Source organism: Crinia signifera, chromosome 4 (genome assembly GCF_055691185.1).
Source record: "Crinia signifera chromosome 4, ASM5569118v1, whole genome shotgun sequence".
NCBI classification, from domain to species: Eukaryota; Metazoa; Chordata; class Amphibia; order Anura; family Myobatrachidae; genus Crinia; species Crinia signifera.
The window spans coordinates 294,662,062-294,686,262 of record NC_139220.1 but is presented as its reverse complement, the minus strand read 5'-3'; the positions used below and the strand labels follow the sequence as shown (position 1 = coordinate 294,686,262).

The 24,201-nt window shown below is 45.4% G+C and overlaps 3 non-coding genes across 3 annotated transcripts; 1 reads left to right on the top strand and 2 right to left on the bottom strand.

Moving 5' to 3' along the window:
• Positions 1-10,905: 10,905 nt before the first annotated feature.
• TRNAH-GUG (transfer RNA histidin (anticodon GUG)) lies at positions 10,906-10,977 on the bottom strand. The gene has a single exon. It is a non-coding gene; the product is annotated as a tRNA-His (tRNA).
• A 1,963-nt stretch (positions 10,978-12,940) lies between these two features.
• Positions 12,941-13,012, bottom strand: TRNAH-GUG (transfer RNA histidin (anticodon GUG)). The gene has a single exon. It is a non-coding gene; the product is annotated as a tRNA-His (tRNA).
• A 4,323-nt stretch (positions 13,013-17,335) lies between these two features.
• Positions 17,336-17,408, top strand: TRNAK-CUU (transfer RNA lysine (anticodon CUU)). The gene has a single exon. It is a non-coding gene; the product is annotated as a tRNA-Lys (tRNA).
• Positions 17,409-24,201: the final 6,793 nt, after the last annotated feature.

Below are 24,201 nucleotides of genomic sequence, written 5' to 3'. Positions count from 1 at the left end.
GCTTTATTTTTACACTGCAATATAGATCTCACTTTGAAGTAAAACCCCACCCAAATCTAATTCTCTCTGCACAAGTAACACCTGCCCCACCTGCAGTGCACATGGTTTTGCCCATCTAAGAAGGATTTTGTCAGAAAGAATGAACCAAAATAAGGCCCTCTGTCTGCGACTCGAGGTCAGCCTGAGAGGAGGCAGAGCTGCTCCCCCTGGCTGCCAGAAGCTGCTATGTCAGCACCACAGATCTGCAGCTGCGCAGACTTAATTTATTCACTGCACTCCCATTGACGCTGGCTGAGCTACATGTGTCTGTAAGTATTATAGGTGTGTGGTATTGCAGGGGGTGTAGTGCAGGCAGGCAGGGGCCAATATGTGTGTATTATCTCTTATATATTAGGCTACATGTGTGTGTGTATTATGTGTGGTGTGTGTGTATAAGGCTGGGTGGGGGGTGGAGTTTCATGTGTGACCCTGTCCAGCGTTATACACACACTCTTAGGATGATTGACACATGTAGCCAAAGATATAAGAGATTCATTTATTTTTAGCGTATGTTTTACTTTTGCATTTAACATTTTATTATAATGCATTCTGGTTTTGCTTTCCTTTGATGAGAATATAGATTTAATGTTACACTTTAATATTTTGATGTGCTCATTACATTAACGAATGTATAAATGCTCCCTTTCATTGTGCATGTCTAAAAGCTATTATTGTGCATGAACAGTTTTAGTGTTATCACACCTGCAGGGAAACCTAAGTGGTCCCTTATGGTGCCAAGAAGTGAGAGGGCAAAAACATTAAGGGCCTGAACCAGAGGAGGAAAATTGGTGATATTCGAAGCAGTGGCCAATTTTCTCAGTGAGCGTATATGCTCTGAGTTGCATTGTGCCACAGGGCTTATTCTGGTTCACTCTCCGAGGCAAATTCCTTCTGAAATGGACAAAACCATGTGCACTGCAGGGGGGGCAGATGTAACATGTGCATAGAGAAGTATATTTGGGTGAGTCATTTTGTTTCTGTGCAAAGTACTGACTGCTTTATTTCTACACTGCAATAAAGATCTCACTTTGAAGAAAAACCCCACCGAAATCTAATTCTTTTCCGCGGCAGTGCACATGGTTTTCTTCATTTGAGAAGGAATTTGCCTCTGAGAGTGAACCAGAATAAGGCCATGTGTCCCAATGGTTAGTGCACAAATGACAGACGATTCTGTCTGTCATGACCCTGTCATGTTGCTGAGAATCCACTAACTGACTTCCTATTTGAGATTAACATTGATGATTCATAATCATTGATGTGTTATGGCTGATTTTGAATGCTTTTAACATCAATTGGGGGAGAAACAGATGATTTCTCTTAATTCATGGCACAGCAAAACCTTTTTTTTTTTATAAGTTGCCTGGACATGGAGCATATCTATGCACATTGAGACCCGTGAAGCACCACTCCAGGTTCTGAATGGGCCACATGCCAGTGAGTCAAAGAACAGGGACAAAACCATCAATGGTCATCCATTGCATAGTTGACAACCATCCATGACCACTGGCTACCCCTCCGTCATATTATTAACAATTTATGGTAGCATCGCCATTTGGTGGTTTAGATTAGTGTATGTTTTTGAAAATAATCACATCCTTTTCTATAGTTTTTTTGGTACTTGTTTCCTAGCAGGGCGCCCACTAAGCTATTTGGTTAGTGGGCTATTCTGTGTAGTGAAATCGCATCGCACGGCTTTTTGTACCTTGCGATGCGATGTGCGATGCGATCTCAGTAGTTCATTTAGTGGATTTATTCACTACACCCTGAGTGAAATCGCATCGCACGGCCCTTTTTTGTGGCGTGAGATGTGAAATGCAATCTCACTAGTTCATTTGGTAAAAGACCTAAAACACCACCACTCTCCACATCACCCCGAAGCGTGGCAAGCGCAGCGAGCCCCGCGAGGGGCGGTGGAAATGTATCCTCCGACCTTTTTATACTCCCACTATCCACGTCGGCGTGGAGTTGACTCTATATAGTGTGGCGAGCGCAGCCTGAAGCGTGGCAGGCGTAGCGAGCCCCGCGAGGGTACGCAAACTACTTCACATGTATTCCGCGTCCCGTCGTGGGGCTCGCTGCGCTGGCCACGCTTCGGGCTTGGTGGCTCGCCACACTATATAAAATCAACTCCACGCCGACGTGGATAGTGGGGGTATGAAAAGGTCGGAGGACGCTTTCCGCCGCCGCTCGCCATGCTTCGGGGTGACGTGGAGAGTGGTGGTGTTTTAGGTCTTTTACATTATTAACTACTGAAATCACATCTCACGCCACAAAAAAGGGCCATGCAATGCGATGTGCGATGCGATTTCACTACGTTAGCGTATTTAGGAAATCTGGGCGCCCTGCAAGGAAACAAGTACCGTATTTTGCTTATTATGTATTTACTTATTTCACAGTAATTTCCTTAATTAACTATATATTACTTATAGAGGTGAAATCAATGCATTTCAGACATATGACAGTATAATACCCCTTTCACATTACAGCTAAAACATGGTAAATTGCCGATTTTTAAGTGGTTTAAAACGTTTCTAGCTGTAATGTGAACGGTCCAGAGTGAATTTACCATTTTTAGAATACCTATAATTCAAAACGTGTTAAAAGCAGTGTCCTACCTGTTTCAGAGCCAATCCATTTGTAGTGTGAATGGCTCTGAAATGGTATTTACAAGTCATGAGCAGGTCACAGAGGGTGATAGGCTATCTCCCTTGTGATCTCACCAGGCACAGGAAGTAAAGAGCAGACTTTTTTAACCCAATGCATACTGTGCAGGTGTTGGTATCATTTGGTCCAGAGTCCTTAGGTCGACATGCTGAAAGGTCTACAGGTGTCTAGGTCAACATGGCAGAAGGTTGACATGAGTCTAGGTCAACATGGCAGAACGTCAACATGAGTCTAGGTCGACAGGAGACAAGGCAGACAGGTGTCTAGGTCGACGTGGGGTTTTTCACTGGGTTTTATTACCCGAATGTTGACACAGTTGACACTGTTTTAAGTGCACCGCGTCCCCTCAAATGGGTCGCTGCACTTGCCATGCTTTGGGCACAGTGTTTTTCATTCTCCCACCACGCCCTGGTGGATGGTAGGGCATGAAATACTGTCTGTCGACACATGACAGCTAAAAAAACAGTGAAAAACCCCATATCGACCTAACGCATGTGTCAACCTAGACAGCTGTCGACCTTATCCCCTGTCGACCTAGACTCATGTCGACATTCTGCCATGTCGACCTAACAGTGTCAAACTAATGACTGTCGACCATCTTATGGTCGACCCATTGACCGTATCCTCTGTGCAGAGAGGAGACTTTATTTTTACCTTATTTATTTATTTCTACTTATTTATTTTACCTTACTTTATTTTTATTTTTACCCACCCCCTCCTTTTTATGCTGTAAAAACCTCATATGTGAGCCTCTGTCCCAGAAATGTCCATTTAAAATGACATCCACTGTTTTCTATGGGTGAAATGGGTTGAATGTGAATGGTACAAAAATGGTATTGAAATGGTAATATACCAGTTACAACATGCAATGTGAAAAGGGTTTAACTGGCTTTGTAAACGTTTAGAAAAACGGGATGAAAGCAGGTTTGCAATGTGAAAGCAGCATTACTCATCCATTGATGGCCAATGGCCATCCCTACTTCATAGTTATAAGAAACATTATTTGGAAGCATCGCCATCTGGTGGATTAGATTGGTGTTTGTTCTTTCAAAATTATCACATTCTTTTTTTTTTTACATTGTGTATTTGCAAATTTCAGTTATTCCCTAATCAACTATATATTATTTTTAAAGGACTTTTACAGATTTCAGACATATGACAGTATGACTAACTACAGTAGGTTAAACAAGTAAATGAGACTATTAAAAAGATTGGCATAATTATTCATATTAGTGGGTTTTAAAAAAACAAATTGCATTTTAGTTGCCTATATTATAATATTTACATAAATATAATTTCCTGAAAAATCATAACAAATATAAAGTAAATAGATTTGCCTTGACCCGGAATCAAACCAGGGTTGCTGCGGCCACAACACAGAGTACTAACCACTATACGATCACGGCAAGCCATCCAAGTGATGTACTTCAGAGATTGAAAAAATCACAAACTAAAAGAGGTCTAGGCTGGTCAGAACAGTACTGGTGCTTGTATGGACAATGTGCTTCACTCCTTGGGCCAAATGAACTAGGGTGAGAGTTTCAGAAGGTGATAGATTTTGGGAGAGTTTTCCTTTTTTTTTTTTTTAAAGCAGCAATTATTTACATGGCAAAATCAACCTGGTTTTGCATTGACAATGATTGCCACTTTTAAAAAAAAAAAGGGAAAACTCTCTCACTTTCTGAAACTCTCACCCTATTACATTTGTCACCTGGAGTATGGATACACCACACTAAAAATAATCAAATGCCAACCTCTGAATGGAGGAATTTAACTGAAATACTTAGAATTTTGCATTAACCCAGTAAAAATCACTGAGGACTGGTTAGAGTTGCAGATGCAGCTCTGACCACATGGAGCTGGGGTGAATGACGCTTAGTACATATATATGCAGGGGCTGGCTGGCAACATTCAGCCTGGGGGGCAACACAAGCAAGTGGCCCACCACCATCACCATTGTTTCATCACCCTACCCTATCGCTTCTCCCCTCTAGTATGCAGCAAGGATTAAACAATCATTCCCCCACACACACATACACCAGAAACGGGGACAGTGCATGCCAACACTGTAATGCCCATTACACATAAAACCAACACCGTAATACCCATTAAACATCATGTCACACACCGTAATGCCCATCAAATATAATGCCACACCGTAATGCCCATTAAGCATAATGTCACACACCGTAATGCCCATCAAATATAATGCCACACCGTAATGCCCAAACATAATGTCACACAGTAATGCCCATTACACATGCCATACCGTAATTCCCATTATACATGCAATAACGTAATGCCCATTACACATAATGCCACATACGGTAGTGCCCATTACACATTATGCCAGACACATAAAGTCCATTACATATTATGCTCCCAGTAGTCCCCTTTAAACAATTTCCACATTAGAGCCCCTTGCAGACTTCCCATATTAGTGCCATATAAAAGGGGAAGAGATACTGTAGCTTACTGCAGCCCTGTGTGGTGTGTGCTCAGGTTAGCTTTAAATATGGCGCAAGCTAGTGAGCTAATTAGAGCTTGCGGTCCGTCAGCCAATCGCTAACTGCGGCTGCCAGTCCATGAGCTCTGATAAGCTGGTGGGCAGGAGGCATATTTCAAATGTCCCTCAGCTTTAGGTTAAGCTACTAAGCAGCCAAGGAGCTGAGCGCACACCACACAGACCCTTTGGCGGTGGCCAGTGAGTGCCCATATCTCCATCCCCGTCACCTCCGCATCTCTCTCCCTCCACCTCTCTATCCCCATCACCCCCGAATCTGACTCCATCCACCCCCATCACCCCTGCATCTCACACTCCCTCCACCTCTCTGTCCACATCACCCCTGTCACCTTTGAACCTCTCCATCCCACTGCACCTCTACGCCCGTTACCCCTGCACTTCGCCCCATTTGTCACCACTGCACAGCCCACATACACCCCATAACAGCTATCACCATACACCTATACCCTTACACTACTCCTCCTGTCCTCCCACACACTACTACTGCCCATGTCTTCTCACATGTACCCCATACCCCTCTACCCCCAACATACCCTACTCCCCCTACCTCCTACAAACACATCCTGCACGTCAGTTCCTGTCCCCCAATATACACCCATAATAACCCTCTATCCTGGCCACAGACACATTCCACTGACTGTCCCCAACATACACATGCCCCATCCCCATATGACATCTGATAGCCACTGACAGTCCCTGACATTACTGTACACATCCCATAACACCCTCCTTTCCCCCTTTCTTCATGTAACACATTACCTCCTTTATCTTTGCTGGCCGTGGTCCCTTCTGGTAGCCACATTGTGGGAGCCGGACAGGAGGAGGATAGCTGCGGTGCAGGCTGTACAATCACAGACAGCCCAGAAGTCAGCCGTCACAGCCCGCACTGCGACGGCGGCTTTAACTGGGCTGGGGGAGCAGTAACAGTGCTGCGGATCCACAACAGAGATCCAATCTGCTTGCAGCATTCCAAACGTCTGTCTTTGGCTGGCGCCGGGTAGGCACTGGGCAGGGTTGGGGGGGGGGGGGGGGGGGGCGCCGCTGAACTTTAGTAAAAAAAAAAAAACCCAAACAGAAACGTTGGCTGCACCACCACTAGTTCCAAACCTGTGGCTAGGGGTTCCTTAAACAGCGCACCAGCGCTGCCCGAATCTGCACTTCCGGGTAGCGCTGGCTGCACTGACAGACACTAGAGGTATGGCAGCACCTCTAGTGTCTGTCTCCTCCATGTCGGCGGCCATTTTTGGAGGGGCCGTCGCCTTACAGAAGGCTTTCTGCGGCTGGACGGATCCGGAGGCAGCGGCAAGATGCATTAAACAAAACCGGTCCAGCCCCAGCCAGTAGATACTCTGCCCCCGGCCCAGCCCGCCCCTGTATATATGTTATGATGTATGTATTTTATGTGATGGCTGGTGCCCAAGGGAAGTTGTGCCAGAGACTCAGATGCTGCAAGCTTCTTCTAAGCCTCTCCCCAGCCTCCTGTGAAATGAGTCAATGGGAGTATCGTCATGGGCTTAGGAGTTTGTGAAACCTTATAATAAGTCCCAGTTGCCAGATAGCACCTGTTACATGCAGTGCAGCCAATCCCCTTGAAACTAGCCAGTACATATGTTCATCATAACATGTATGTGTATATGTATGTACATGTATGTGTATATGTGCTAAACAGTTCCCCCAACACTATGTGGTTGGCTCTGCAGCCATCGCTGGTTGGATCTCATATATCGTTTTCAATAAGGGAGTGATCACTTGCCAGGAGTGGCATCTGCCTGGCTAGCTCAGTCGGTAGAGCATGAGACTCTTAATCTCAGGGTCGTGGGTTCGAGCCCCACGTTGGGCGGGATTACTTTTTATTATAAAATTCATTCATTTTTAGCGTATGTTTTACTTTTGCATTTAACATTTTATTACAATTCATTCTGGTTTTGCTTTCCTTTGATGAGAATATAGATTTAATGTTACACTTTAATATTTTGATGTGCTCATTACATTAACGAATGTATAAATGCTCCCTTTCATTGTGCATGTCTAAAAGCTATTATTGTGCATGAACAGTTTTAGTGTTATCACACCTGCAGGGAAACCTAAGTGGTCCCTTATGGTGCCAAGAAGTGAGAGGGCAAAAACATTAAGGGCCTGAACCAGAGGAGGAAAATTGGTGATATTCAAAGCAGTGGCCAATTTTCTCAGTGAGCGTATGCTCTGAGTTGCATTGTGCTGAAGGGCCTTATTCTGGTTCACTCTCAGAGGCAAATTCCTTCTGAAATGGACAAAAACATGTGCACTGCAGGGGGGGCAGATGTAACATGTGCATAGAGAATTCGATTTAAACGCGTCCTCCGACCTTTTCATACCCCCACTATCCACATCGGCGTGGAGTCGATTTTATATAGTGTGGCAAGCGCAGCGAGCCACTGAGCCCGAAGCGTGGCAAGTGTAGCGAGCCCCGCGAGGGTATGCAGATTACATGCATGTGCTCACCACGCTTCGGGCTCGGTGGCGAGCCACACTATATAAAATCAACTCCACGCCGACGTGGATAGTGGGGGTATGAAAAGGTCAGAGGACGCGTCCCGCTGCCGCTCGCCATGCTTCGGCGTGACGTGGATAGTGGTGGTGTTTTAGGTCTTTTACATTATTAACTACTGAGATCACATCTCAGGACACAAAAAAGGGCCATGCGATGCGATGCGATTTCACTACGTTAGATAACGTAGGAAATCTGGGTGCCCTCTTAGGAAACAAGTACCGTATTTTTCTTATTATGTATTTACTTATTCCACAGTCATTTCCTTAATTAACTATATATTACTAATACCCCTTTTACAGCAAGGAATAACCCAGGTCAGCGTTGGTGTAAAAGGCGCCAACCCAGGTCCAATAACACTGGTTTCCTACCCAGGTCCTGACCAGGGTTGAACACTGGTTGGACCTGGGTCGTAGGCGGTGTAAATGGTCACAACCCAGGTTGGGACATCCAGGTAGTGTTGAAAGGATACCAGAAGTGCTGGATGCCTTTCCACAGTGCGCTGCAGTGGCAAAAGACAGCAGTCAGGAAGGATACGGGCAGTGCACACAGAAATCATAATTGGATACAGTGGCCCTTATTCTGGTTGGTGCGGTAATATGCGCGTGCGTTCGTGCCGCCGATGTTTTGTGTCTGCGCATGTGCAGAGGCGTCTCTGCGCATGTGCGAGCGGGACGCACGGCAAAATTCCGCATAAAATGTGTACACTACGAACAGGGGGTGGAGAGGGGTGTGAAGGGCTGTTTGGGCTCATTACCATATGTTTACACCCCGCGTTTCATGGGCGTTCCCATGAAAACGCTGGGCGTACGTATGGTAATGCGGCCGTGACGCACGTGTAGGGGGCGGACATATGACATTGCCGGATGTCAGCTGCCCGCCCAGATCCCTGCTTTTGCACGGAGAAATGCCCATGTAGTCTGAGGTTGCGGGAGCTGCCTGGCCACTCGGTCCTGCATTCGATGGTCTGCGACCATCGAATGATGGGGGAGTTTCCCTGATATGGAGGAGGTGTATTCATGAGAAATACACGTGCGGTCCGTTCGGACAGCTTCTTACCGCGTTCGGACGGAGTTGGCGATCCGTATGGAAGGCGGGGTTTAGGACGCACGGTCCTGGCCGCATATTCGGATTCGGCCGCACCGATCAGAATAAGGGCCAGTATCATTTATATATTTTTTTTTGGGGGGGGGGGGGCTGGGGGGAGCACATGGGTGATACTGCGCTTTTATACCGCTATGTGTGCTTGAGCACTGAATAAATCTTTTTGAAAAATATTTACAAAATAAACAAACCAACATTTTTCAATGCTAACTTGTCATGTCTTTTAATTTTTATTTAAAATAATTGAGGGAAGGTTGGATGGCAGTTTATTAGTCCTAAAATGGACATTTTTAATGTCATCCATAGGGAAAAGCAGGGCTAACCCAGGTTCAGTGTAAACGGTGCAGACCTGGGTCCGACCTGGGTCACATTGCTGTGTAAATGGGGTATGAAGCTGGGTCCAACCCTGGAAACTCCCGTGTTCAAAGACCAGGGTCCGACCAGGGATTTTGGTGTAAAAGGGGTATTATAGAGGTGAAATCAATGCATTTCACACATATGACAGTATAATACCCCTTTCACATTACAGCTAAAACACGGTATATTGACGATTTTTAAGCGGTTTCAAATGTTTCTAGCTGTAATGTGAAAGGTCCAGAGTGAATTTACCATTTTTAGAATACCTGTAATTCAAAACGTGTTAAAAGCAGTGTCCTACCCGTTTCAGAGCCATTTGTAGAGTGAATGGCTCTGAAATGGTATTTACGAGTCATGAGCAAGTCACAGAGGGTGATAGGCTATCTCCCTTGTGATCTCACCAGGCACAGGCAGGAAGTAAAGAGCAGAGAGAGGAGACTTTTTTAACCCAATGCATACTGTGCAGGTGTTGGTATCATTTGGTCCAGAGTCCTTAGGTCGACATGCTGAAAGGTTTACAGGTGTCTAGGTCAACATGGCAGAAGGTCGACATGAGTCTAGGTCAACATGACAGAAGGTCGACATGAGTCTAGGTCGACAGGGGACAAGGCCGACAGGTGTCTAGGTCGACGTGGGGTTTTTCACTGGGTTTTATTACCCGAATGTTGACACAGATGACATGGACACTGTTTTAAGTGCACCGCGTCCCCTCAAATGGCTCGCTGCACTTGCCATGCTTTGGGCACAGTGTTTTTCATTCTCCCACCATGCCCTGGTGGATAGTAGGGCATGAAATACTGTCTGTTGGCACATGACAGCTCAAAAAACCCCATGTCAACCTAACGCATGTGTCGACGTAGACAGCTGTCGACCTTGTCCCCTGTCGACCTAGACTCATGTCGATATTCTGCCATGTCGACCTAGACACCTGTCGACCTTCTAGCATGTCGACCCAACAGTGTCGACCTAATGACCATAAGATGGTCGACCCATTGACCGTATCCTGAGATATGCAGAGAGGAGACTTTATCTTTACCTTATTTATTTATTTCTACTTATTTATTTTACCTTACTTTATTTTTATTTTTACCCACCCCCTCCTTTTTATGCTGTAAAAACCTCATATGTGAGCCTTTGTCCCAGAAATGTCCATTTAAAATGACATCCACTGTTTTCTATGGGTGAAATGGGTTGAATGTGAATGGTACAAAAATGGTATTGAAATGGTAATATACCAGTTACAACATGCAATGTGAAAAGGGTTTAACTGGCTTTGTAAACGTTTAGAAAAACGGGATGAAAGCAGGTTTGCAATGTGAAAGCAGCATTACTCATACATTGATGTCCAATGGCCATCCCTACTTCATAGTTATAAGAAACATTATTTGGAAGCATCGCCATCTGGTGGATTAGATTGGTGTATGTTCTTTCAAAATTATCACATTTGCAAATTTCAGTTTTTCCCTAATCAACTATATATTATTTTTAAAGGACTTGTACAGATTTCAGACGTATGACAGTATGACTTACTACAGTAGGTTAAACAAGTAAATGGGACTATTAAAAAGATTGGCATAATTATTCATATTAGTGGGTTTTTAAAAAAAATTGCATTTTAGTTGCCTATATTATATTATTTACATAAATATAATTTCCTGAAAAATCATAACAAATATAAAGTAAAAAGATATGCCGTGACCCGGATTCGAACCGGGGTTGCTGCGGCCACAACACAGAGTACTAACCACTATACGATCACGGCAAGCCATCCAAGTGATGCACAGCAGAAACAAGAAAACTCACATCCTATGCTGATCAAAACCATAGTGATACTTGTGTGGGCAATGTGCCTCACTCCTGGAGTCTGGATACACCACACTAAATATAAGCAAATGACAACCTCCAAGTGGAGGGGTTTAATTGAAATACTTAGAATTTTGCATTAACCCAGGAATAATCACTGAGGACTGGTTAGAGTGGCAGATGCAGCTCTGACCACATAGAACTGGGGTGAATGACACTTAGTACATATACATGTTATGATGTATGTAATATATGTGCCGGTTGGTGCCCAAGGGAATTGGCAAGTTGTGCCAGGGATTCAGAGGCTGCAAGCATCTTCTAAGCCTGTCCCCAGCCTCCTGTGAAATGAGTCAATGGAAGTTTGGTCATGGGCTTAGGATGTTTGTCAAGTCTTATAAGTCCTAGTTGCCACATAGGACCTGTTACATGCAGTGCCGCCAATCCCCTTGAAACTAGCCAGTACATATATTCATCAGGTACTTGTGTAACAGCACAGCGCCCGGGTGTGCTACCTTTTAAGCGTAGGCTAAGCTACGCGGTCAGCGTAGCCCAACGGCTGGCTAGCGTACTTAGCATAGTGACTCCGCGGCAACCCAGCTCTGTCCCCAGCGTCCATGGCTCTGTCCCCAGCATCCATGGCAAGCATAGTGAGCGCCTCTCACACAGCGCTGGTAACCACCAGATCCCCTGTGCTTGTGGGCGCCGGCAGAGAGGGGATCATGCGGGTGCCGGCGGAAAGGCGCTCCAGCTGTCTGGGATGCAGGTGCATCTGCCTGGCTAGCTCAGTCGGTAGAGCAGGCTTTCCCAACCATTTTCCTCAAGGCACACCAACAGTGCAGGTTTAAGTGATATCCAGGCTTCAGCACAGATGTTTAATCAGAATCACTCAGGTACTAATTAAGTCACCTGTGCTCAAGCCTGGATATCTACAAAACCTGCACTGTTGGTGTGCCTTGAGGACCGTGGTTGGGAAAGCCTGCGGTAGAGCATGAGACTCTTAATCTCAGAGTCGTGAGTTTGAGCCCCACGTTGGGCAGGATTACTTTTTATTATAACATTCATTTATTTTTAGTGTATGTTTTTCTTTTGCATTTACCATTTTATTATAATGCATTCTGTTTTTGCTTTCCTTTGATGGGTATATAGGTTTTGTGTACTTGTGTAGTTTCACGGCGCCAGCATGGCACCGTGCTACTTCCGGGTGTACGCTCGCCACGAAATATGTCCAAAAAAGTAACTTAACTCCATGCCAACATGGATATTTCGTACCTCCACTATCCATGTTGGCATGGAGTTGATTTTAAATAGCGTGGCGAGCATAGCGAGCCACCGAGCCCGCAAGGGGACTCAGATGCACGGCGCCATGCTGGCGCTGTGAAACTACACAAGTGCCAGGTTTTGCTACATTTTACTATTTTGTTGTGTTAACGACTGTATAAATGCTCCCTTTCATTGTGCATGTCTAAAAGCTATTGTTGTGCATGAACAGTTTCAGTGTTATCACACCTGCAGGGAAACTTAAGTGGTCCCTTATGGTGCCAGGAAGTGGGAGGGCAAAAACATTTAGGGCCTGAATCAGAGGTGCAAAATTTGTAACATTGGAAGCAATATTCTCAGTCAGCGCATGCATCTGATTTGCACTGGGCCTGTCTCAATAGTTAATTTGCTTATTTCACAATTATTCCCTTAATCAACTATATATTATTTTTAAAGGCAGAATTTTATGGATTGCAGATGTACTTTAGTATGACTAACTACAGCAGATTAAACAAGTAAACGTCTGTTAAGCAGACTGGCACAGTCAATAAAAATGAGAACTTTAATTAATGCTAAATAAAAAACAAATTGCATTTTAGTTGCTTATATCATAACATTGTTTACATATATATATAATTTCCTGAAGAAATATAAAGTAAAAGAAGTGCCGTGACCCGGATTCGAACCGGGGTTGCTGCGGCCACAACGCAGAGTACTAACCACTATACGATCACAGCTAGCCATCCAAGTGATGTACTTCATTGCTGTGGGAACTCAAATCCTCATAGAAGTCCAGGTTGATCACAGCAGTACTGGTGCCTGTATAGGTAATGTGTCCTAATCCCAGAACCTGACAACACCACACTGAAAAGTATTTAAGTTTATAGCAACCCCCATGTGCAGGAAAAGATCTGAAATAAATATAATGTAATTCAAGTTTTGCTTTAACATACCTCCCAACTGTCCTGATTTTCGCAGGACAGTCACATTTTTTGGGACTGGATAGAGATTGTGGCAGTAGGGTATGGCGATATTCATTACCAGCAAGTCACCCTATTCCATATTAACCCTAATCTCTGTGAGAGATGTGCAGAATGTCTGCTAAAAATGCCAGTGTCGCTCTCATTTGTTATATAAATTCAAATAAAAAATGGTGAGTAAAAAAAGATATTACCAATATAAAATAAACATTACAGGTCATTATGATGAATACATTTTGAAGGTGGACATGGGCTAGGTTGACAGTGAAAAGGTCGACATGGGGTGTTTCACTTTTAATATTTGCATTATAATAAAATGTTAGACATAAAAGTAAAACATGCATTAGAACTTGAGCAATTGTCTAATCTGTATCCCAGGGTCATACCCCTTCAGGGGGTATGGGTCATAGGGTCGACTGAAGGTCGACATGCATCAAGGTCAACATGTCTTAGGACAACAGGATTGGAAGGTTGACACAAGCATTAGGTTGACAATGGGAAGGTCAACAGTCAAAACATCAACATGAGCTTTTCAAATTTTTGTCCCAAATGTCGACATAGTTGACATGGACACCGTATAAGTGTACCGCATCCACTCACCATGCTTCAGGCATGGTGCCTTGCTGTGCTTGGCATACTATTTTATTCTCTCACCCCACCATAGTGGATGGTAGGGCATGAAATACCACCTCGGCACATGTCGGCTCAAAAAAAAAGTGAATAACTCATGTCGACCTTTTGACTGTCGAGCTTCCCATTGTCCACCTAATGCTTGTGTTGACCTTCCAACCCTGTTGACATTAGCCATGTTGACCTATTTCAGGTGTCGACCTAAGCCCTGTCAGCCTTCAACCCAATGCATGTCGACCTAAATCGCGTCAACCTGTTGACCGTAAACCCAATTTCAGTGGTTGTTAAGGTGGGCGGCTAGCCAGAAATCTTTCAGTCAGTGAATCTGTGTTGATGCAGTTGCACTGACCAGTAGCCATGTTACTGAGAATCCATTAACTGACCATCGATAATTCATAATCATCATTTACATCACTTATCTCCGCTTACACTCCTACCTGTCCTGTTTGCTCGGTTAATGCACGCCGCCTCTCCTGCCTACTGATTACTTCCTCTTACTCCTAAATTCAAGATTATTCACAACCTGCTCCCTTTCTCTGCATAAAGATACTTCATATTAGTGATGGCCATTGACCATTAATGATTAATAATCATTTAGGGGTTATGGTTGATACTGATTGCTTTTACCATCAATGGGGCAGAACCAGATGGTTTACCTTTATTGATGACACATAATCAAATGTTTTTATTTTGTTTTACAAGGTGCCTGGACATAGAGCATAGCTCTGCACCCATGAACCACCATTCAAGGTTCTGAATAGCTCACATGCCAGTCAGTCAAAGAACAGGGATGACCATTGGTTGGTGAAACCATTGATGGTCATCCATTGCACAGTTGGCAACCATTGATGTCCAATGGCTATCCCTACTTCATAGTTATAAGAAACATTATTTGGAAGCATCGCCATCTGGTGGATTAGATTGGTGTATGTTCTTTCAAACTTATTATTTTTTATATTTTTTTTGCATTGTGTATTTGCATACTTCAGTTATTCCCTTAATCAACTATATATTATTTTTAAAGGAGGAATTTTACAGATTTCAGATGTATGACAGTATGACTAACTACAGTAGATGAAACAAGTAAGAGACTATTAAGCACATTGGCATACTGTAGTTGTTTCAATAAAATAAATTGCATTCTAATTAGTTATATCATAACATTATTTACATAAACATAATTTCCTAAAGAAAAATAAAAAATATAAAGTAAAAAACGTGCCGTGACCCGAATTCGAACCGGGGTTGCTGCGGCCACAACGCAGAGTACTAACCACTATACGATCACGGCTAGCCACACAAGTGATGTGTAACCTAAACTGGAAAACTCACACACTAATGCTGCTGTCCCACTGCAAAACCATTAAAAGTACCGGTATTTTTAAACGGTATTTAAAACGGTATTAGCATTCACATTGCACTAGATTACTGTTTTAAATACCGTTTAAGTACTATTCACATTGCAGTGAACCGTTTAATTTTCTCAGTAAAAAGAGTGCCTGTCTTTTTCATAACCCTCCTCCCTCCCCTGGTACCTGCCCTGCACCCACCCCTCCCTCCCCTGGTACCTGCCCTGCACCCCCCCTCCCTCCCCTGGTACCTTCCCTTCACCCACCCCCTCCCCTGGCACTTACCTGTGTGGGGGATCCGGGCAGCGGGTCCGGCATGGGCACAGCACTTCAGGTCCCTCCGTGTGGCTGATGGATGCAGGGCAGTGGGGAGGCAGCGGGGTGGGGTCCATTTGGGTTCCGGGCAGTATCTGGGGCTGATGGTAACTAGTAGTTCCCACTATGCACATGTGTAATGAGCGCCGTGCATATAAATGAGCCACTCATTACATATGCGCATATGTAATGAGCGGTTCGTTTATATGCACGGCGCTCATTACACATGCAGATCCCCCACGCAGGTAAGTGCCAGGGGAGGGGGTGGGTGCAGTAATTGTGGGGAAAAAACGGCAATTTACCGTTTAAGAGCTGCAGTGGGAAAGGGGCATAATAGAGGTCTAGGCTGATCAGAACAGTACTGGTGCCTGTATGGGCAATGTGCCTCACTCCTGGAGTCTGCAAACATCACACTAAAAATAATCACAGTTTATGCCAACCTCCTAGTGGAGGAATTTAACAGAAATACTTAGAATTTTCCATTAACCCAGTAATAATCACTGAGGATTGGTTAGAGTGGCAGATGCAGCTCTGACAACATAGAGTTGGCGTGAATGACGCTTAGTACATATACATGTTATGATGGATTCAGTATTGAATCCCGGCGGTCGGGATCCCGGCGTTCAGAATCCCGACGCCGGAATCCCGACAGCAGAAATGCCGACAAGGGGGGGATGTGGATGGCCCCCCCTTGCGGGCTCCCTGCGCTCGCCACGCAGCGGGCCCGTTGCCTCGCTACGCTCGCCACGCAGCGGGCCCGGTGCCTCGCTACACTCCGCACACTAATTTATTCTGGTACTTATGTAGTATCTGGGCTGCCGATTTAGAAATCGGATCGGATCGCATCGCATCGCATCGCATGCGACCAAATCGTATGCGATGCGATGGTCAAGATTTTTCCATAGGATTCAATGTTAAAATGGTCTGAGTCCATTTGAACATAGAATTCAATGGGAAAAAGGGGTCCTTTTCCTTTCCCCACTATCCAAGTGGGCATGGAGTTGGATATAAACCTGTGGCGAGCGTAGCGAGCCACCGAGCCCGAAGCGTGGCGAGCGTAGCGAGCCCCGCGAGGGGACACAGAATACTTTTTAAGAAATATGCGTCCCCTCGCGGGGCACGCTTCGCTCGCCACGCTTCGGGCTCGGTGGCTCGCTGCGCTCGCCACGCTATATAAAATCAACTCTATGCCCACTTGGATAGTGGGGAAATGAACAGGACCTTCTTAACATTGAATCCTATGCAAAATCGCATCGAATCGCATCGCATCGCATCGCATCTGATTGTATGCCTTAAGGTAAGGCATACAATCACAAAATCGGCAGCCCACATACTACATAAGTACCTTTATTCTCCCTCCAGGGGTGTCGTGGACACCCACGGAGGGAGAATGTGTCGGCATTTCGGCGGTCGGGATTCTGAACGCCGGGATCCCGACCGCCGGGATTGTAACTGCATCCCGTTATGATTTATGTAATATATGGTCAGGCTGGTGCCCAAAGGAATTAGCAAGTTGTGCCAAGGACTCAGTATAAGGCTGCATGCATCTTCTAAGCCTGTCCCCAGCCTCTTGTGAAATGAGTCAATGGGAGTCTGGTCATGGGCTAAGGAGGAGTTTGTGAAGCCTTATAATGAGTCCCAGTTGCCATATAGGACCTGTTACATGCAGTGTAGCCAATACCCTTGAAACTAGCCAGTACATATGTTCATCATAACATGTATGTTCCACCCAACATTACATGGTTGTTTTCAATAAGGAAGCGATCACTTGCCAAAAGTAGCATCTGCCCGGCTAGCTCAGTCGGTAGAGCATGAGACTCTTAATCTCAGGGTCGTGGGTTCGAGCCCCACGTTGGGCGGGATTACTTTTTACTATAACATTTATTTATTTTTAGCATTTAACATTTTATTATAATGCATTCTGTTTTTGCTTTCCTTGGATGAGAATATAGATTTTATGTTAGACTTTACTATTTTGTTGTGTTCACTACATTAACGAATGTATAAATGCTCCCTTTCATTGTGCATGTCTAAAAGCTATTATTGGACATGAACAGTTTCAGTGTTATCACACCTGCAGGAAAACCTAAGTGGTCCCTTATGGTGCCAGGAAGTGGGAGGGCACTGATCAGATGCTTCCAGCTCTATTAGATGCATGCTGTTTTCAAGTCTGAGGTACAAATGTTTCTTTTTTTTTTCTCGCTATTTAGGGGTGTAACAGGCAAACCAGACTAGGTTTATCACCCTTAAATTAATTTTTAAACAACTAGTTTACTAGGATAGGAATTAAAAAAAATATATGCATAACAATTCCTTTATAGTAAATCTGCATGTCATGCCACTGGATCAAAACATGACCATCTGTAGGATAATACAGGAGTTCTTACACGAACCCTGCCACACAGATGACAGGATCTAGTGCACAAACACCTCTGCACTGCACAACACCCCTCAAGTCTGCACAGCACAAACCCCTCTGCAGTCTGCACTGCACAACACCCCTCTGTCTGCACTGCACCCCTCTGTCTGCACTGCACAGCACCCCTCTGCACACTAATGATTGATGACAAGTTAGTGATTGATGACAAGTTCAACACCCCTGCACATCGCCCAGACCCACCACGAGCAGAGCTGTGCGCAGCTGGAAGCGTGACTGTGAAATGGCTCAGAATTCTCGGGACGCCACGCTTTTATAGTCTAGGTGTCTCGCGAGAATCGGATGCCAGAGTCCCATGTTCGGGTTTCCGAACAAAGCCGGAAACTTGCAAGCACGGCTTGCGGGTCGACTATGTTCGAAGCGGTTCAGATTACACGGAATCCGAACCGCTCATCTCTAGTTATGATGTGTATAATATATGATCTGGCTGGATCCCAAGGGGATCGCCAGAGCTGTTTGTATCAGGCACTTTGAAGCACCCGGGACTAAAGCTGCACACTTCTAAATGTATCCCTAGACTACTATAAAGTAGCTAATGGGAATCTGGGGGTGGGTTTAGGATTGAGTGATGCATTATACTGAATCCTGGATGCAATATAGCACCTGTTACACCCAGCACTGCCAATACCGGTGGAACCAACTAGCACATATATAACATACATCTTTACATGTATGTAATATATGTGCTCAGCAGGTTTCCTCCTATGAAGGAGAACGGTGGACAAGCTTCTTACTTGTGCAGCTGCTGTTTGCTCTTCCTCCATGTTTGTTGTGGATGGAGAGTGTGATTTATCGCATGTAAAAAATGGCACATCAAGTGCCAAATTGAAAGTGAGCCTCTCAAGGTGCTGCAGGGGGAGGTGAGGGGGAATTTGGTCTGACTTGATCTTATGATGGGGGCCTTCAGGCTATTTATACAGAAATAATAATTCCGCCCAACGTGGGGCTCAAACCCATGACCCTGAGATTAAGAGTCTCATGCTCTACCGACTGAGCTACTTCTATTTGGAAACAAATACCTAAAATCCAATCACCAGTAAAGGAAAAGTCTAAATTGTTAAAGAATTTTTAGTTCAGCAGTTCTCCAAATTCAGATCTTTTCAGTGTGGTGCTGCCAGCATGTGACAAGAGTAGTACCCCTTTTCCACTAGCAAATTCTACCCGGGTTTTTGCTCGTGGACGCGCACCGACACGGGTTTTTTGTCAGTGTGAACGTGTCCTTTTCACAAAACACGGGTAGAGAGACCAGGGAATTCTACCCTGGTATCTACCAGGGTAAAACACGGCAATGACACGGGTCTGTGCGCAGTGTAAACGCACATTACCCGTGTTTTAGATCCGGGTAACGCTCTGAGGCCGGTAATTGGTTCTTCAGGGGCACCAGAAGATGATGTTATCTGATGGAGACGCTGGGAGACGCTGACCACGAGGAGGCTTCCCAGCAGCAGCTCCTCCGGCGCTGGGCACAAGCAGCCATCGCAGCACATTGCCCACGCTGGGTACAAGCAGCCATCGCAGCACATTCCCCACGCTGGGTACAAGCAGCCATCGCAGCACATTCCCCACGCTGGGCACAAGCAGCCATCGCAGCACATTCCCCACGCTGGGCACAAGCAGCCATCGCAGCACATTGCCCATGCTGGGCACAAGTAGCCATTGCAGCACATTGCCTCCTACCTACGCTGGGCACAAGCAGCCATCACAGCACAATCCCTTTGAACAGCTATGTCTTGTGGGCATTCTTGGGATTTTTCAAAGTTTACCCGGGTTTAGTGTAAAAGGCTCCGACACGGGTATAACACGGGTCTATGTGCAGTGTGAACAGTGTTTTTACCCGTGTCTTACACGGGTATGATCCGTGTTCAAAAACCCATGTTTAACACGGGTTTCAGATGGAAAAGGGGTATAGGACACACTGTCCATGTAGGAAACAGCACTGTGAGCATAGTACATATGGCAGGGTGACTCCACTGTCAGCTATAGTGGAGGCTACCTGAGTCTGCCTGTGCTGGCTGAGTCTCAGGGAAATGAAGAATACTGCCTTTATCATTATTCATGCATTTATTTTTATATAGGGCTCTAGAAATGGGAACTTGAAGGGCAGCATCAGTTAGATAAATAAGCAAGCAAAAGCCACCAGCATAGTTTGTGCTCATTTGGAATGTATGATCTCTGCAGCTTATGTGCAGATGTAGACAGGGAAAAAGTGAACTGATCCATCTGATATTTCTCTTTTATAGGAGTTGTCTGAACCACTTTCATGAGAAAGGAAGTAAAGGCCCATACACACTTGCCGATTTTCAGGTGAAAATCGCCTAGTGTGTATGGAGCAGAGATCACCCACTAGCGATGATGCGCGCTCCTGCATCATCGCTATTAAAGTGAATAATCTGCTGGTAAAACCAGCATGCCTGGCGATAATGGCTTCTTTTGGAGCCATCATAGGTCAGTGTGTATGCGGCGAGCGATGATGGCCCAAAGAAGAAATGCAGCTGACCCGGCCTCCCTCCCCCATGTGTCCTATCTTCTTCGGAGCCGCGGCAATTGCACCCTACCCCCCGCTCCGTCTCTCCCTCCTGCTGTCCTGTCTAAATAGCCTCCGGCGCCGCTGCACTCCCCCACTCCAAACTCACCCACCCTGCTCCCTCCATCCACCAGTCCTGACTACAAGGTGCCGCTGCTGGAGAAGCGCAGCAAGTTTGTACACTGCCATGAATACACTGCCACCAATGAATGTGCGCCTATGCACATAATAAAAAAACACTGCCCACCAATGTTTTACATATTATGCTGGTATTTACCAGCAAACCACTGGCCACCAATGTAAAAAAAAAGAGAGCTGGTAATGTATACATCGCTGGGTATACATTACTAGTGCCACCGCCCACCAATGTAAAAAAAACATAAGAAGCCGGTAAAGTATACATCGCTGGCCAGCGTCAGCGATGTATACGTTACCGACTCATTTATTTACATTGGTGGGAAGTGGATCCACTAACTTATACAATGCTGGCGCATGCCAGCGATGTATACGTTACTATAGCTACTGCCCACCAATGTAAAAAAATAATAAGCCGGTAATGTATACATCGCTGGCCTGCGCCAGCGTTGTATAAGTTAGTGGATCCACTGCCCACCAATGTAAATAAATGAGTCGGTAACCAAGAACAGAAATTAACTGAATAAAATGGCCGCTGCTTCCAACCTTGGAATTAAAACACAGCCCATTATGTATAGTGTTCATTCTAGCACCCGCTATATTTTAAAACCCATGCAGTTCTTCTTCCCTGCCTGGGGTGTCGCTGTCTGCTGTAGTGGTGCTAGCACAGGTCTGGTTTGCATATCAGTGCTGATATACAGACCACACTGTGCTAGAAGCACTACAGCAGACAGCGACACCCCAGGCAGGGAAGAGGAACTGCATGGGTTTTCAAATATGGCGGGTGCGAGAATGAACACTAATGTAAATAGCCTTTTATATGAAAGATTTTCAGCAAAGTCTTTTCACCTCCTGAAAATTTCTTGCTCTTTGTGAAAATATCCCAGTGTGTACGCACTACTTTGGTAAAAGATATATCTTTCAGAGATTTTGGCAAAGTCTTTTGAAATGAAAATCTTCTAGTGTGTATGGGCCTTAAATGAGAGATAGTCTTCTAGGATATTATCATACCTCTCTTTGAGGAGGGACTAGGAGGGATGTTCTTGCGCGCCATACAGTCTGTATTCAGTCTGACTTGAGACTAGGGCAGGGGTTATCAAACTTTTTGAATTACGGGATCCCGAAGCATCAGAATTATTTTGCGGCATCCCAAGGCTTAAAAGGTTTCTCAATGAGAAATGTAAAAACAAACATTAAGTTAAATAAATTGTGTTTATATCTCATCCTTAGGATCAGTTATGTGGTAATGGGCAGGATTCATCTGTTTGTGCACAATCTGACTATTATATTGGATATCAATAATTTAATTGGTCCTGTACCACCAACTTAGGGCACCCTGCAAGACATTCAAGGCACCCCAGGGTGCCACGGCACATATATTGTGAACCACTTAACTAGGGTGCTAAGATTGAGTCGGTGGGTGTCTGTGTGACAGCATTGGATGTGTAGTTGCAACAAAAATGCAGTAAGGGAGTCTTGTGGTGTGTGGATCGTTTGGTCTACACCAACTAGGTAGACAAGCATTGAGTTGACACCACTAGGACAGGCAGCAAAGTCAACATGGGTCTATGCCGACATGGGTCAAGGTCGACATGACATTAGGTCGCCTTGGGTTAGGATTACAGTCAAAAGGTCAACATGGGGTTTTTCACTGTTTTTTGACCCGAATGTCAACACAGTCCACATGGACACAGTTTGAAGTGCACCGCTATGCTCGGCACACTATTTTATTCTCCCACCACACCCTAGTGGATGGTAGGGCATGAAATACCGCCTGTCAGCTCAAAAAACAGTGAAAAACCCCATGTCGGCATTTTGAATGTCAACCTAGCCCATGTCGACCTAATGTCATGTTGACCTAGACCCATGTTGACCTTGCTGCCTGTCGACCTAGTTGGTGTACACCTAATAACCGTATCCCGTCTTGTGGGGGGATACAGTCATTTGGTCTACAACAACTAGGTCGACAAGCATTGGGTTGACACCACTAGGTCGACAGGCAGCAAGGTTGACATGGGTCAAGGTCGACATGACATTAGGTCGACACAAGCATTAGTTCGCCTTGGGCTAGGATTACAGTCAAAAGGTCAACATGGGGTTTTTCACAGTTTTTTTTACCCGAATGTCGACACAGTCCACATGGACACAGTTTGAAGTGCACACGATTTTATTCTCCCACCACACCCTAGTGGATGGTACACACATTAACCCCTTGAGTGGTGGGTTTTGCTGGGGCAGGACAAACCTAACAGGGCAGGTTTGTCCTGCCCCAGCAAAACCCACCACAGGACATTGGAAGACATCCCCCGTGTCCCCCCCCTCACCTCCGCTCCCTGCCCCTCTGCTTAAGCCGCCTGTCACATTCAGCAGTGATGTCGGCGGCAGGCTGGGGGATGTTTGCGGTGGCTCGGGAGGACTCGGGTACCTGAGTGCTCTTGAGTCCCCCCCGAGCCACGCCGAACATACCCTAGCCTGCCGCCGACGTCCCTGCATATGGCGGCCGGGTCAGGGGAGCTCCGGCATGCGCCGAAGCAAAGGTGATGGGGAGGGGGGACTGGGGGGTGCAACAGGGGGGGGGGGGCGCTCTAGAGGGTGCTGCACACCTGGACACCACTGGGGCGCACCTATTTTATATTAGTGGTATGCCCGGAAATTTACCCCCTTGGGTGGTATGCCTGGAAATTTTCCAGGACAGCCCGTTGCGGCAGCGCAGCTGAGCCCGGAAAATTTCCAGGCATACCACCCAAAGGGTTAATGTCAAAAGGATTCAGGGACCTTCCTAACATCCGCAATGCTTCTCACACTCATACCTCCTATTGCGCAGCCTAGCATGATTCCCTTTTAAAACTTAATTAGCTCCTTCTGGCAAGCCAATTTATTAGCAAATAATCTAATCAGTGCTCCTCTACCCATTTAGATCTTCAAGAACACATGTCTGCTGCAGGAGCACATTATTTTGCTTTAAGAATTCTCTCCCAAGCACAACAAGACTCTTCTCCAGTCTCCGAACCTACAAGCGTTCCCTGAAAACACACCAGATCAGGCAAACTTATCAAATTCCAGAACCAGCCACTTAATCTTCATATACCGTTCCTATCTAATCCCACGGTACAGTCCACACATATCCAGTCTTTCTTTTTCCACATTTTCCATCCTCCTGACCCCTGGCCAAACTGCCTATTTCCCTGAAGATGGTAAGCTTCCAAGTAGGGCCCTCATACCTTTGGGAACAAAAAGGAGAGATTGCTACTCGCACAGGACCCTCATTAATATTTTGAGGATGGTGGGAGGACCCCCAGGTTAAGTGTACTTATAGAAGTTTCTAAATGGGGCTTATCAGGGGTGTGCTACCACTGGACATCAAAAATATACACAAATGACAAAGAGGAAAAAGTATGTCCCTGTGTGGTGCACCTATTGAGACTCAAGCGAATAAAAATTTACTTTAATTAACAATTTTAAGAAGGCGAAATATAAAAACACACAGACACAACATATACGCAAATACGTTTTACAAAACGATGGCTCTCAGACTCCACACGAATACTGACTGTAG